Genomic DNA, 13,622 nt, shown 5'->3' with positions numbered 1-13,622 from the left:
GTTAAAGCCTCTGCTTTCAGCTCAGGGTCCTGGGATCGAGCCCCACATGGGGCTCTCTGCTCAGCAGGGAGCCTGCTTCCTCCTCTCTGCCTGCCTGCCTCTCTGCCTACTTGTGACCTATGTCTGTCAAATAAATAAATAAAATCTTAAAAAAGAAAATAAAATGAGGAATAAGAATTTTTAATTTAAATATATTAAAAATGTGCCTAGAAGTCTACAAAACCCTCTCATAATACCTCCCTTCCCAAAAATCTGCCTTTCAAATTAAAGGTTCCCCGTCCAGCATGATATTTCAATTCTGGCAGCACATACGGGTGTAGTCTTCCTCATTCTTCTGGAAAATTGTCTGTAAGCATAAGGTATAGATTGCTATCATGATGATGAAGGTTTATAAAATATTTTGACAGAATGTATTCAGTTGTAACCAGAATATTAGTGAATTTTAACAGGAATATATGTATATGTCTCCACACCATTGTTTTGTTTTACTATCTTTTGTGTAAATGAATTCCAGTAAACTTTATCTATAATTTAATGTGTAACCATGAAATGTCTACTTGTAATTCAATTGCACATTCCTCTCTAGCATCTTAACAGCTCAAATAATTTAAGATCTAATTATTTATGGATGAAATAATATGATGTGTGGAATTCACTTCAAAATAATCCCGCATGGGGGGATGGGTGAGGGTGTTAAGTCAAGCCACATTTGCAGGATTTGATCATCACCGATACTGAGTAATGTTTCCACAGGAGTTCATTTCACTATTATCTCTGCTTTTGCATATATATGAAATTTTTCATAATAATTTTTTTTAAATCCAATTTACTACTACTCCAGTGTCAGGTATAACTTTGTCCTTTTGAATTTGTTTTACCCACATAACAATTAATGGTTTACATGATATTTTATTAGTGCCAACACTGCTCTTTAAGTACAATGGGGTGATAAATCTCTCAGACAGCCCTGGCTACAGGACCATCAGACTTGGCTTGACCTTAGAAAGTTTGAAACGTGCACTGGCAAACATCATATGAAAGTGATGACGCCTGCTGGGAAACACACAGGCACATACAACCTTGTGTACCCAAAGCACTTCAGCATGGCTCCCAATCTAGATGAAATGGAAGAAAATCCTTCATTATCAATGAGCTAACGTCAATAATGGACTGACATTTTCCTGCACAGTGTTGTTCTTTGTAGGCTATCATCTCTAAGGATGCAAAGACATGGGGATAAATGATAAGGAATCAGTAACACCGATGCTGTAGTTCATCATGAGTAGGAGGTACAAGAAGGGGAAATGAGTAATAAAAACACATGTTGGAACAAAGATGATGCTTTTCATACATTTTACAGCATAAGCAAAAAAAAAGTACAATGGAGTAAATATCACATTTCTAAATCAATACTCATAGAATTTTGAAGCTGGGGAAAAAAGTCTCAGAGATATCTAATCCTGTAGGCCAGTGGTTCATGAACTTGAACACGCATCATAATCACTTGGAAAGCTTGTTAAACACAGATGGCTGGGCTCTAGCCTCAAGCTTTCTGATTCAGTATGTCTGACGCTGCTGGTGCTGGGAACACACTTAGAGAAGCCCTGTTCTAAGCTTAGACCCCAACAGAGCGGTTCTCCCACCGCTCTGTTGGGGTCTCCATTGTAGTGATCACCAGTTACCGCACGGGATTGCACGCACCTCTGCTGGTGGGCCTTTCTCCTACTGGACAGTTGCTTTTCCAAGAGCAAGGGGCATACATTTTCATCAAGGTTCCAGAGCCCGGACTCGATAAATATTCACAAAATAAATTAACTTGCAGAATGAGTTGATTTTCCCCCTCCTTTATAGCTGAGTATTCAGCAGTGTATTAATATTTAGACCAGGGCGCCTGGGTGGCTCAGTGGGTTAAAGCCTCTGCCTTCGGCTCAGGTCATGATCCCAGGGTCCTGGGATCGAGTTCCGCATCAGGCTCTCTGCTCAGCGGGGAGCCTGCTTCGCTCTCTCTCTCTCTGCCTACTTGTGATCTGTCTCTCTGTCAAATAAATAAATAAAATCTTTAAAAAAAAATATATATATATATATAGACCAGGGGTGCATTTACATGACCGAACAGAGAGGCACTGCTCACTGATGACAAACAGCAAACACGGGCAGTAAAGGAAGAGTAAAAGTCAGCTGCAATCAGAGTATCAAGTAGATGGCAAATTCTAGAGAAATCCAAGAATTGCGTCTCAGACTAGAGTCTTCAGTCCAACAGGGACTCGGACCAGCAGAAGCTTGAGGCTCACTGTTGCTAAATTTGTTACTTTGACGGGGCGCCTGGGTGGCTCAATCAGTTAAGTGTCTGCCTTCAGCTCAGGTCATGACCTCAGGGTCCTGGGCTAGAACCCCACATTTTCCCCCTCCCAGCACCCTCCCCTGCCCCGCTCGGTATGGACTCTGCCTGTCCCTCTCCCTCTCCTCCTCCTCCTGCTCTCTCTAATAAATAAATAAAAGCTCTTAAAAAAATAAATAAGTAAAAATTTTTAAAAATGTGTTGCCTTGACCTGAGGTGCTATATAACCATACTTTTTCATCTCACAAACCATCAAAAGAAAAAAATGCTTCCAAAATTTCTCAGGGTCTGGAAAATATCAGCACAGGTGGACTGATTCCTTCTCTCCATCCACCTTCCTAATGTTGCCCAGAGGAAAGAAAAGAACCACAGCACACTCATCAGTGCCTGTCTACTGAGTTCTCCAAGTCCAGGTGTTTGGAATGTTGTAATACTCTACAGCATCCTGAACCATCTTCCTATTATAGTAATGATCTATTCAACGGCAATTCAACAGAGTTTAAGAAAATGAACTTTGCTGATTTCTGAATTTCAGTACTTCCTCAAAGGTTATTTTAACGTTAGAAGTTAGAATATATATTTTTATATACATACATATATATATGAATCCAATAACCTCACCATCTATGATTTACTATCATTTAACGATACAACAATAAAGAATATAACCTGTGGAGCTAAATGGGTACATATATGATTTTTTCCTTATTATTTAGATCTCTTTCAAAAATAACTGACTGGGGACACCTGGGTGGCTCAGTCAGTTAAGCATCTGCCTTCAGCTCAGGTCATGATCCCAGTGTCCTGGGATCGAGTCCTACGGGCTCCTTGCTCAGTGGGGAGCCTGCTTCTCCCTCTGCCTGCCACTTCCCCTGCTTGTGTGCTCTTGCTCGCTCTCTCTCTCCCTCTCTCTGACAAATAAATAAATAAAACCTTCAAAAAATAAATAAATAACTGATTGTTCAGGAGATCCTGGTGGTGGGTTAATGTCCAACTCTTCATTTCGGCTCAAGTCATGATCTCAGGGTCATGGGATAAACCCCTGCATGGGGCTCCATGCCAGTGTGGAACCTGCTTAAGATTCTCCCTCTCTCTCTCTCCCTTTCCCCTCTCCTTCTGACCCTCCCCACTCACACACAGGTGTGAGTGTTCTTGCTTTCTCAAAAAAAAAAAAAAAAAGTAAAATAAAAAATAAAAAGGAGCTTAACTTAAAAATTTTTTAAATTCAAAAATAACTGACTATTCAAACAAAAATAATAATGTAGCGTGGGGTTGGTCTATCAAAGACAAAAAATAAAATATATGACAAAGCAAAAAGGTTACGAGGAGAGTAATGGAAATGTACTATTACAAACATGGTATTCATACTGTACATGAAGTAGGATAATAACACCTGAAGGTAAACTGTAATGAGTTAAAGGTGTATACTACAAACCCTAAAGCAGCCACTAAAATAACAAAGAATGACAGCTAATAAGCCCAAAAAAGCATATAAATTAGAATGATGAAAAATAGTCAATAAATCCAAAGACAGACCCAAAAGAGGTAAAAAAGAAACAATGAACAGATGAGAAAAGCAGAAAATAGCAAGGTTATAGATTTAAACCCAACCATGTTAATAACTACTTTAAATACACAGGGTCTAAACAATGCAATTAAAAGACAGAGATGGGGCACCTGGGTGGCTCAGTAGGTGAAGCATCTGCATTAAGCTCAGGTCATAATCCTGGGGTCCTGGGATCAAGTCTGTTGTCAGCTCCCTGTTCAGCGGGGAGTCTCCTTCTCCCTCTGCCCATCCCCTCTGCTTGTGCACCCAAAACAAATAAAATCTTTAAGAATAAATAAATAAAAGAGATCATTACAGTGGAGACACCCGTTTGGCTCAGTAGGAAAAGCATGTGACTCTAGATCCCAGGGTCATGAGTTCAACTCCCATGTTGGGTGTAGAGATTATTTAAGTAAACTTTTTAAAAAATAAAATATAAATAAAAGACAGGGGCATCTGGGTGACTCAGGCGTCTGCCTTTGCTCAGGTCCTGATCTCAGGGTCCTGGAATCAAGCCTGCTGAGCAGGGAGCCTGCTTCTCCCTCTCCCACTCCCTCTGCTTGAGTTCCCTCTCTCTCTGTGTCTCTCTCTGTTGGATAAATAAATAATGTCTTCAAAAACAAATTTTTTTTAAATAGAAGACAGAGATCACCACACTGAATAAAAAAGTAACACCCTTCAAGGAGGTGAAGCATAACTCTGCATTCCTTAAGTGTGAGCTGCACATAGTGACTTCCTTACCAAAAAGTACAGTACAGAAGGGGGAGAAAAGAGTAACTTGAGAGAAACCTGACACCTCAGCCAGGTGATCAAGGTTAACATGAACAGGGACAAGTCATGTTGATATCATGTTCCTTTAACATGGTATAATTAAAATACACATTCTTTTCAAGTGCACATAAAACATTTAACAAAAGAAATTATATTCTGGGCTATAAAATAACTCTAAATAAATGTAAAAGGATTTGAGCCATACAAAGTATGCTCTTTGACAACAATGGAATTGAATTAGGAATCAATAACAGAAAGATCTCTAGAAAATCCACAAATATTTCAAAACCAAGTAATATGGGTAACTTAGGGTCTGAGTATATACCAAACAAAATGTGTTTTAGTATTTTGAACTGAATAAAAATGGATTTACGTCATATCAAGATTTGTGAGATGTCAATAAAGCAGTACCTAGGAGGAAATTTATAGGACTAAACAACTATGTAGGAAAAAAAATACAGTCACAAAATCAATGACCTAAAGAAACTAGAATAATGGGGCGTCTGGGTGGCTCAGTCAGAGTGTCTGCCTTCAGCTCAGGTCATGATCTCAGAGTCCTGGGAATGAGCCCTGAGTCAGGCTCCCCGCTCACTGGGGAGTCTGCTTCTCCCTCTGCCCCTCTCCTGCTCATGCTCTCTCTCACAGATAAAATAAATAAAATCTTTGGGAAAAAAAAAAAAGAAAGAAACTAGAATACGAAAAACAATAAGGATCAGAGTGACACGTTAGTTAAATAGAAAATGGAAAAACAAAAGAAAATATCAATAAAACCAATAGCTGGTTCATTGGGAAGGTCAATAAAATTGATAAACCTCTAGCCTAGCGTTTCTCAGCCTTGGCACCACTGACATTTTGTCTGAATGATTCTTTGTTGCTCTTGGTCACTACAGTATCTTGAGCAGCATCCCTGGTTTTGACCCACTAGATGCCAACAGCAAATATCACCCATCCCCCATCCATAACACACACAAGACATCATCTCTGTACATTACCTGTCTCTAGAAATTGCCAAATGTTCCCATTAGCAGTAAACTTCAATGCATACTTCACTCTGTAAACAAATACTAACTCAAAGCAGTCTGACCTAAATGTAAAATGATAACTATAGTTTTACATTCCTTTTTTTTAAAGATTTTATTTATTTATTTGACAGAGAGAGACACATTGAGAGAAGGAGCACAAGCGAGGGGAGTGGGAGAGGGAGAAGCAGGCCTCCCTCTGGGCAGGGAGCCCGATGGGAGAGGCTCAATCCCAGGACCCTGGGATCATGACCTGAGCAGAAGGCGGACGCTTAACAACTGAGCCACCCCAGCACCCCTAGTTTTACGTTCTCTTATAGAGTTGTCCCAACAGTGATGAATAACAAAAATAAATAAAGAGTTAGAAATAACTCTTAGAAAAAGATCTTTGTCACCTTGAGTTAGGCAAAGATTTCTTAAGGTAAACATCAAAAGTACAATTCATAAAAGAATAAATTGATAAACTGACTTCATTAAAATTTGAAACTTCTGATCTTCTGAGATACTGTTAAGAGACAGTAAGATGAGGGGCACCTGGGTGGCTCAGTGGGTTAAAGCCTCTGCCTTCAGCTCAGGTCATGATCCCAGGGTCCTGGGATCAAGCCCCACATCGGGCTCTCTGCTCAGCGGGGAGCTTGCTTCCCCCCTCCCTCTATCTGCCTCTCTGCCTACTTGTGATCTCTGTCTGTCAAATAAATAAATAAAATCTTTAAAAAAAAAAAAAAAAGAGACAGTAAGATGAGGAACAGACTGGAAGTAAATATTGCAAATCATGTATCCGATAAGGAACTTGCATCAGGAAAACAAAGAATTCTCAAAACTCAATAATAAGGAAGCAACCAACACAATTAAAAAAAAAGGAGGAAAAAATATAAACAATATAAATATAAATATTAAAAAAAGAAGATACACGGGTGGTAAATAAGCATATCATTAGTCATCAGGGAACTGCAAATTAAAAACACAATGAGACACCACTGCACCTCTAGCAGAATGTCTCTGGAAAGCCTGACCACACGAAGTATCGACATGGGCGCAGGGTAATGGGAACCCTCATACACAGCTTTGGAAACGTAAAATAGTACAACCCCTTCAAAACACTTATCTACTATATGATCCAGCCATTCCACTCCTAAATATTTACCAAGGGGGAATGAAAGCAGAAGTCTACCTAAGACTGTACGTAATGTCCACAGAAGCTTTATTTCTAATAGTCAAAAACTGGGAAAAAAGCCACATGTCAATCAATGGGTGGACGGATGGATGAACTAGGGTAGATCCATACAGTAGAATACCACTCAGCAACAAAACAGGGTGGACCACTTATTTACACCCCATGGAGGAATCTCCAAGTAATTATGCTAAGCGAAAGAAGCCAGACAAAAAAGAGACGTTATGATTCCATTTATATAAAATTCTAAAAATACAAACTAATCCATAGGGGTCAAAAAGCTATCTTCGGTTGTCTAGGGAAAGAGGATGTAGGGGGTAGGGAGGGGCCAAAGAGAGAGATGGTTTCACAGGTCTTTATATAAGTGAAAAATTTACCAAATTTTACCCTCCAAATATGTGCAGCTTACCGCGTGTCAATTACACTCAACAGAGCCAGCGTCAGAATTATCACACTAACCCGCAAAGTGGAGACAGTTTAATATAATGACCAGAAAAGAACATAACCCGTGCAATTCAGTGAAGAGTAACAGGCTTGAAACACAAGCGATTTTACACTATTTCAGACACGCTCTTTCCTTTGGTCAAAGTAAGAAAGGGGGCATTCGAACCGGTCAGTGGTAGATGGGAAAGCAAGCCAGACTAAAAAGTGAACACACAGCGAAGCCCTGAAGCACAGGTTGTTGCATTTAACATTAATATTACTTCTTAATTAAGATGTAGGCAATGTGAAATATTTCATAATAATAAAAAAATGGAAAAATGATTCCATTTTCTTCCAGTTTGTCCTGTTCCACTCCTGGGCAGAACGAGGTGCTTCCCCTCCCCAGGCACCGGAAGAATACATCTTTTCCAGCACTGCCACGTGTATACCACAATGGCTCATCCATCCTGATGGGGACTCTGTCTTTTGACACTGGCATGGGATTAAATATAAGTGTTCTGACGTCAAAGGGCCTGGCTTTCTATCCTAGGCTCTGCCATTCGTGTACAGGTGGCTGCAGAAAACTACCTGATGCCCAGTTTCATAAACTATAAAACAGGGCTAATAGGGTACATATGGGGATTCAATTTATCCAAATCTTAGCCTACAAGGAAGGCCCTGCTTGATCTTCCACCGGATTACCATTCCGTCTTCACTTAGTTCTTTCCCTCCAGCTGACAGTGCTCAGGCATAACCACCTTCTCCCAGTTCCAGTAAAGCCAAGCTCTCTCCTGACTCAAGGCTGTTTCTCCCGCCGATCTTCTGCCATGCCTCTCTCCTCCCCACAACCTCCTGCCCCAACTACAAGGCCAGCTCCTTCTTTATTTGTTTGACAGACAGATTACAAGTAGGCAGAGAGGCAGGCAGAGAGAGAGAGAGGAGGACAGGCTCCCCACTGAGCAGGGAGCCCGATGCGGGGCCCGATCCCAGGACCCTGGAACCATGACGCGAGCCGAAGGCAGAGGCTTTAATCCACTGAGCCACCCAGGTGCCCCAAGGCCAGCTCCTTCTTAACAAACACTCAGCTTAAACATCAGCTGCAGAGAGGCCTTCTCACTATTAACACGGGAGCCCCTGGTCTCTGTTTCGGCCCCCTGTTGTCTCCTTCTTTCTACTCAACATTCATTCAACAGTTCTTAAGGACTCAGTGCACATCAGGCACTGTTCCAGACTCCGAGGATACCACAGCATCTACAACAGCATTGATGGAGTGCGATCTAGCAGGGGAAGACAGACCATTAACAAATGAGTCAAACATAGAGTATGTTTAGTTTTATGGTCCTAAGGGCCATGGAAAGGGATGCCTGGGTGGCTCAGTCAGTTAAGTGTCTGCCTTTAGGCTCAGGTCTGAGTCCCACACCAGGTTCCTTGTTCAGTGGGGAGCCTGCTTCTCCCTCTGCCTACTGTTCCCCCGGCTTGTGCGCGCGCTCGCTCTCTCTCTCTCTCTGACAAATAAATAAAATCTTTAGGAAAAAAAAAGTGCCATGGAGAAAAACAATAAATCGTGAACAGGGGAATGGGAGTTACAAGAGAGCTGATGATTATTTAAATCTGGGGTTTTGCCAAGGCTCACTGAGAACACAATACTGAGTAAGGAAGTGAAGCAGGTCAGGGAGGGAACCAGACAGATACGCAGGCTGCGCAGGGAGCATTCCAAGCAGAGGAAACAGCAAGTCGAAAGGCATCTCAGACAGCAAGGAAACTAGTCTGGCTGTAGAAGTATGAGCAAGAAGCAGAGCAGCAGATAAGATCAAAAAGGTGAAGGACTGGGAAATGAGGAGGACCAGATGGAGTAAGTTCTGGGGGCCAGTCAGGTCTGCCTTTCAGAGGGAGATGGGAAACTACTGAAGGATTTTAAACACGGAAGTGTGCTATCTGATTCACACTGTAAAATCTGCAATCAGTTTGCTAATGTTTTTCATGTTCTGTGGATCTTCCCCAGCTCTCTCCCATGACTGGCGGGAACCACAGCAGTCCCATGCGCTGCTGTAACTTCAGCACCTAGCACAATACACTGTAGGCACTCAATAAATATTTATTAGATAAATGAGGTAATCTATGCAAAGCATTCACTGGTATAAAATAAGCACTCTATAAATGGTAATTATTATTATTATTTGGAACCCCAGATTTTGGCACGATGGCTGACATATGGAAAGAGCTTATTTGAGTAAATGAACGATTTTGTGAGATTATTAAAAATCTGTATTAAGGGGCGCCTGGGTGGCTCAGTGGGTTAAAGCCTCTGCCTTCGGCTGGAGTCATGATCCCAGAGTCCTGGGATCGAGCCCCGCATCGGGCTCTCTGCTGGGCGGGGAGCCTGCTTCTCTCTCTCTCTGCCTGCCTCTCTGCCTACCTGTGATCTCTGTCTGTGAAATAAATAAATAAAATCTTTAAAAAAAAAATCTGTATTAAAAACATATGAGTAGGGGCGCCTGGGTGGCTCAGTCGTTAGGCGTCTGCCTTCGGCTCGGGTCATGATCCCAGGATTCTGGGATCAAGCCCCGCATCGGGCTCTCCGCTCGGCAGGAAGCCTGCTTCTCCCTCTCCCACTCTCCCTGCTTGTGTTCCCTCTCTCGCTGTGTCTCTGTCAAATAAGTAAGTAAAATCTTTTAAAAAAAAAATATGAGTAATGACAAATTACTCAATTGCTTTCCACGCTTAACTTTACTTATTAAGACATGCCTGATTCCGCTTTTGAGCTTTACTTTAAACTCTGTTAAAACTACTGAGGGCACTACCTAGAATAATCTCACTGTGATTCACTTCTCTGAACATATTGCAATATCCTGCAAACACAACCAGCACGAAGGCACTGAAATGCCTGTAAAACTTCTAACTGGGTAAACTTATTCACATGATTTTTTTTTAAGTAATCTTAACGTGCGAAGCTAAGCTGACCAAACTGGTTTGATTTTTATTTTTGTTGAATTCAAATAAAGTTCAGTTGATTCAAACATGTGAACAAAGAACTAAGAATTTCCACTTTTTACTTATTTTGACAGCTCCAGAGTCTTCACAAAACAACAACAACAACAACAAAAACAACTTAATGAGGATTACACCTGCTCCCTTCTCCCTCGCGGTGCATTGGGGGTAGGGGGCGTAATGGCGGGGCTAAGGCCGTTCGCTTAGTAATTATCTCGGGAAAAGCCTTTGAAAGTCCCACCAGTTTTCCAGAAAGAAAACTAAAAAAGGAGCCATGCACTAAAGTACAAAAACATGCCAAATATTCCATCTCATAAAAGGAGAATACCTTCTCCTGGTGATATTTACACGTTCTCAGTGGCAGGGACCCGAGGGGTGAAGGGCCAGGTATGGTTCAGATGTTCATTGTAACCCCCAACCCTAAAAGTAGCCGAACCCATCAGAGCACACCCACGTAATAACTGCAAGGAGGACTTCGGGGCTAGGGAAACTTTCAAAAAAGCAGATGAAAGTTGCTTGAAATCAAACTTTAAAAAAGCGGGGGGGGGGGAAGCGATGCCCAAGTTAGCGGCTACAAAGAAACACCCTCGGCCGGGCTCTGACTTGCTGGTGCCTGTACACAATCGAGCCTGCTGGCATCCAGCTCAGACGCTCCCTTCCACTAGGGGAGGGGAAAATAATAACTTTCGGAAATAACAAGCGTCCACAAAGGCAAATGTTACACAGGACTTCTCAAGCTCCATCTAATAAGGCGGCTCGTGTCGGTTCGAGCAGCACTGATTCCACACAAGTCCCCCGGCCCCCTCCTTTTTTTAACAGAAGAAAAATAACCTAAGGAGGGGAAGGTGCTACCGTCAGACCCTCAAGGCAATTTCAGACAACAAAGACCCCAAGCAATCAAAATGGAATTATAATCCGAGCCGTCCGAGCCGCCCCCGCCGCGGGGGCGCTTGGCTGCCGCGCCCGCCGCCGTTCCTCCAGCGCCGGGGCCCGCGGGTCCCCGCGCCCTGTCCAGCCCGGTGCGCCCCTGCCCGCCGGTGCCCGGGGACGCGGGGCGAGCCTCGCGCCGCCCACGATTTGGCAATCTCCGCGCCGCGGCTCTCCGCGTTCTAGCTCACGCGGGGTTCAAAATCTTTCCCGCCCAGGCGTGACGCGAGGAAGGAAAACAATCAGCGGATCGGGAGTGCTGGGGCCTGGGCCCGACGGGGGCGGCGCGGGGATCAGGGCCGAGCCCCCCGCGCAGCCCCTTTCCGAGCCGGCCGCCCAGGCGGGCCGGGGCCCGGAGGTGACACAAAGAAGCCGGAGAGACAAACGCCACCCGCCGGCGCTCGCTCCAATCCCCGGAGCGCCCCGCCCGCTGACAAGTTTGCGGCGTCCTCCACGCACCCCGCTCTCCCCACCCGGGCAAAGTTTCCGGTGACCGGGCTCGGACCCCGACAACGGGTCGGTTCTCGCGCCTACCGCCCCCCGCCCCCGGCTCAGGGACCTTTCCCTCCCTCGCCCCCGCCCCTTCCCCTCCCTCCCTCCCGCTTTCCCTCCCCGTCTCAGCCCGCTCTCTCCGGGGCGCACCCGGGCGCTGGGGGCCCTCGACCGCGCTCACCCGCTGCTGGCCCGGCGAGGGGTGAGGGCGCGGGCTGGGGCCGACCCAGGTCGGCGCCCCACTTGCCTTGCTCCCACGATCGCGCCCTTTGCTCGTTCTCCCGCTCGCTTTTTCGGTCCAGCCGAAGGTTCCGGACGCAGCTGAGCGCGCTCCGCTCCTTGGCGCTCAGAAAGCTGCAAACCACGCCCCGCGCCTTCCCCGCCCGCCGCCTGCCTCCGAGTACCGCGCTCGCCGCTCCGCGGCCAGTGTGGAGCCCGCCCGCGAGCGCCGGAGGCGGAGCCGCCCGCCTCCCCCCGCAGGCCCAGCGGCCGCCCTGGCCTGGCAACTTTCTCTCGGTGTTCTGGAACGTCAGAGATGGTCAGAGGGAGATGCTAATTCCATGCAGGTTAACGACCGGAGGGAAGGAAGAATGTCACAAACTCCCTCAAAAAAGCTTTTCTGCCCGATTTCATCAAGGAACTTCTCTAACCTTCCAGACTCCTGGGTCTTAGAGGTGGGAGGAAGACAGCCGATGCGCAAATTAGCTACCAAACCTTGATCAAGTCATCTAACCTTTGTGGACCCTTCGTAAAATGAGGATTTGGGATTAGATAACCTTTAAGGTCGTGGTCAGTATTTCTTATAATGTGGTCCAGACTTCAGGATCACCTGGAGGGAAGGCGAGGCCCTTGTTAAAATGCAGAATACTGGGTCCTTTCCTCCCCCTGCACAAGAACCGCCTCACGTCTTACGACACCATATGCATCTTCCAGATCCGAAACTCACTGGAAGCTAGATCCTTGGGAATCCATCCTGCGGGGGCAAGTTAGATATACCAACAAATGACTCAATGCCCTTGGACTCAGGATGATGTCGATTGACTCCCACTTAGCTCCTGTACTGCATTACTAAGTTCTGAATGAAAGGTATTGTATGAACTCACTATTACTACATAAATAAATGACTTTAAAATATTGTCTTTGTATCGCAATCAAATTAAACTTCTTATAAATCCGAGTTCATATATATTGTATGGCTATGGAATCTTGTCTGCATTACTTAAATTTGTTGGTTTTGATCCAAACCAAGTGGTAAGGAGCAGACATTAGTTTTGATAATGCATTAAATTAACACGTATTAATGCGAAAAAAAATTGTTGCAAATTTTACCCACAGTTTGGGACAATTGTTTCAAAAACTCATACGCACAAAAACTTGTACTTCCATGAGCACCAGATGATTCAGTTATTTGACATCCGTTTTATTGGTGGTCAGTAGCTCAACTCAACAAAACAGCACAGTGTCGATCTATGTGCCATTCCTTGTAATCCAAGATAATCATTCTGATAGTATCTCCTCTCTTCTTAGACTACCCAGGTTTGCATTATTTATTACTAATGCCGTAGGTCACAAGAAAGGTCTATAAAGCAAGAAGATCCTTCTGGTCCTATGATGTCTTTTCATAGAACCATGTTGCCTGGCACAACACATATAAATGAAAGAGTCAACTTCAGGAAAGTCTGGGCTCTAGGGTTTATGGAGCTGTCTACAAAGCATTGTCTATTATTTTCCTTCTCTGTCCTATTCGTGCTATTCATTTCCATTTTACATTGGTTGCTTCCTTTAGAGTAGATGCTGCAAAATCATCATAGCAACAGTCTCTGGAGAAAATATTATGAATCATTTCTTAATTATTGTTCCTTTGTAGGCATCTATGCTACAAGTCCTCAAAGTGAAAGGACTATTGTTCCATATCTAGTGCACTTAAGAAGGTCTAGAATCGTGCCT

At 44.2% G+C, this 13,622-nt stretch overlaps 1 protein-coding gene across 1 annotated transcript in view; it reads right to left on the bottom strand.

Moving 5' to 3' along the window:
* Positions 1 to 12,105, bottom strand: part of SYNE2 (spectrin repeat containing nuclear envelope protein 2) — a 328,404-nt gene extending 316,299 nt beyond the window's left edge. The window contains exon 1 of the mRNA XM_080809784.1: positions 11,857 to 12,105. The gene's annotated coding sequence lies outside the window, so the exon portion shown is untranslated. The remainder of the gene's footprint in view (positions 1 to 11,856) is intronic.
* Between the last annotated feature and the right edge of the window lie 1,517 nt (positions 12,106 to 13,622).

This window comes from Martes martes, assembly GCF_963455335.1.
Source record: "Martes martes genome assembly, chromosome: 7".
In the NCBI taxonomy this organism is placed as follows: Eukaryota; Metazoa; Chordata; class Mammalia; order Carnivora; family Mustelidae; genus Martes; species Martes martes.
This window is presented reverse-complemented; position numbering and strand designations above follow the sequence as displayed.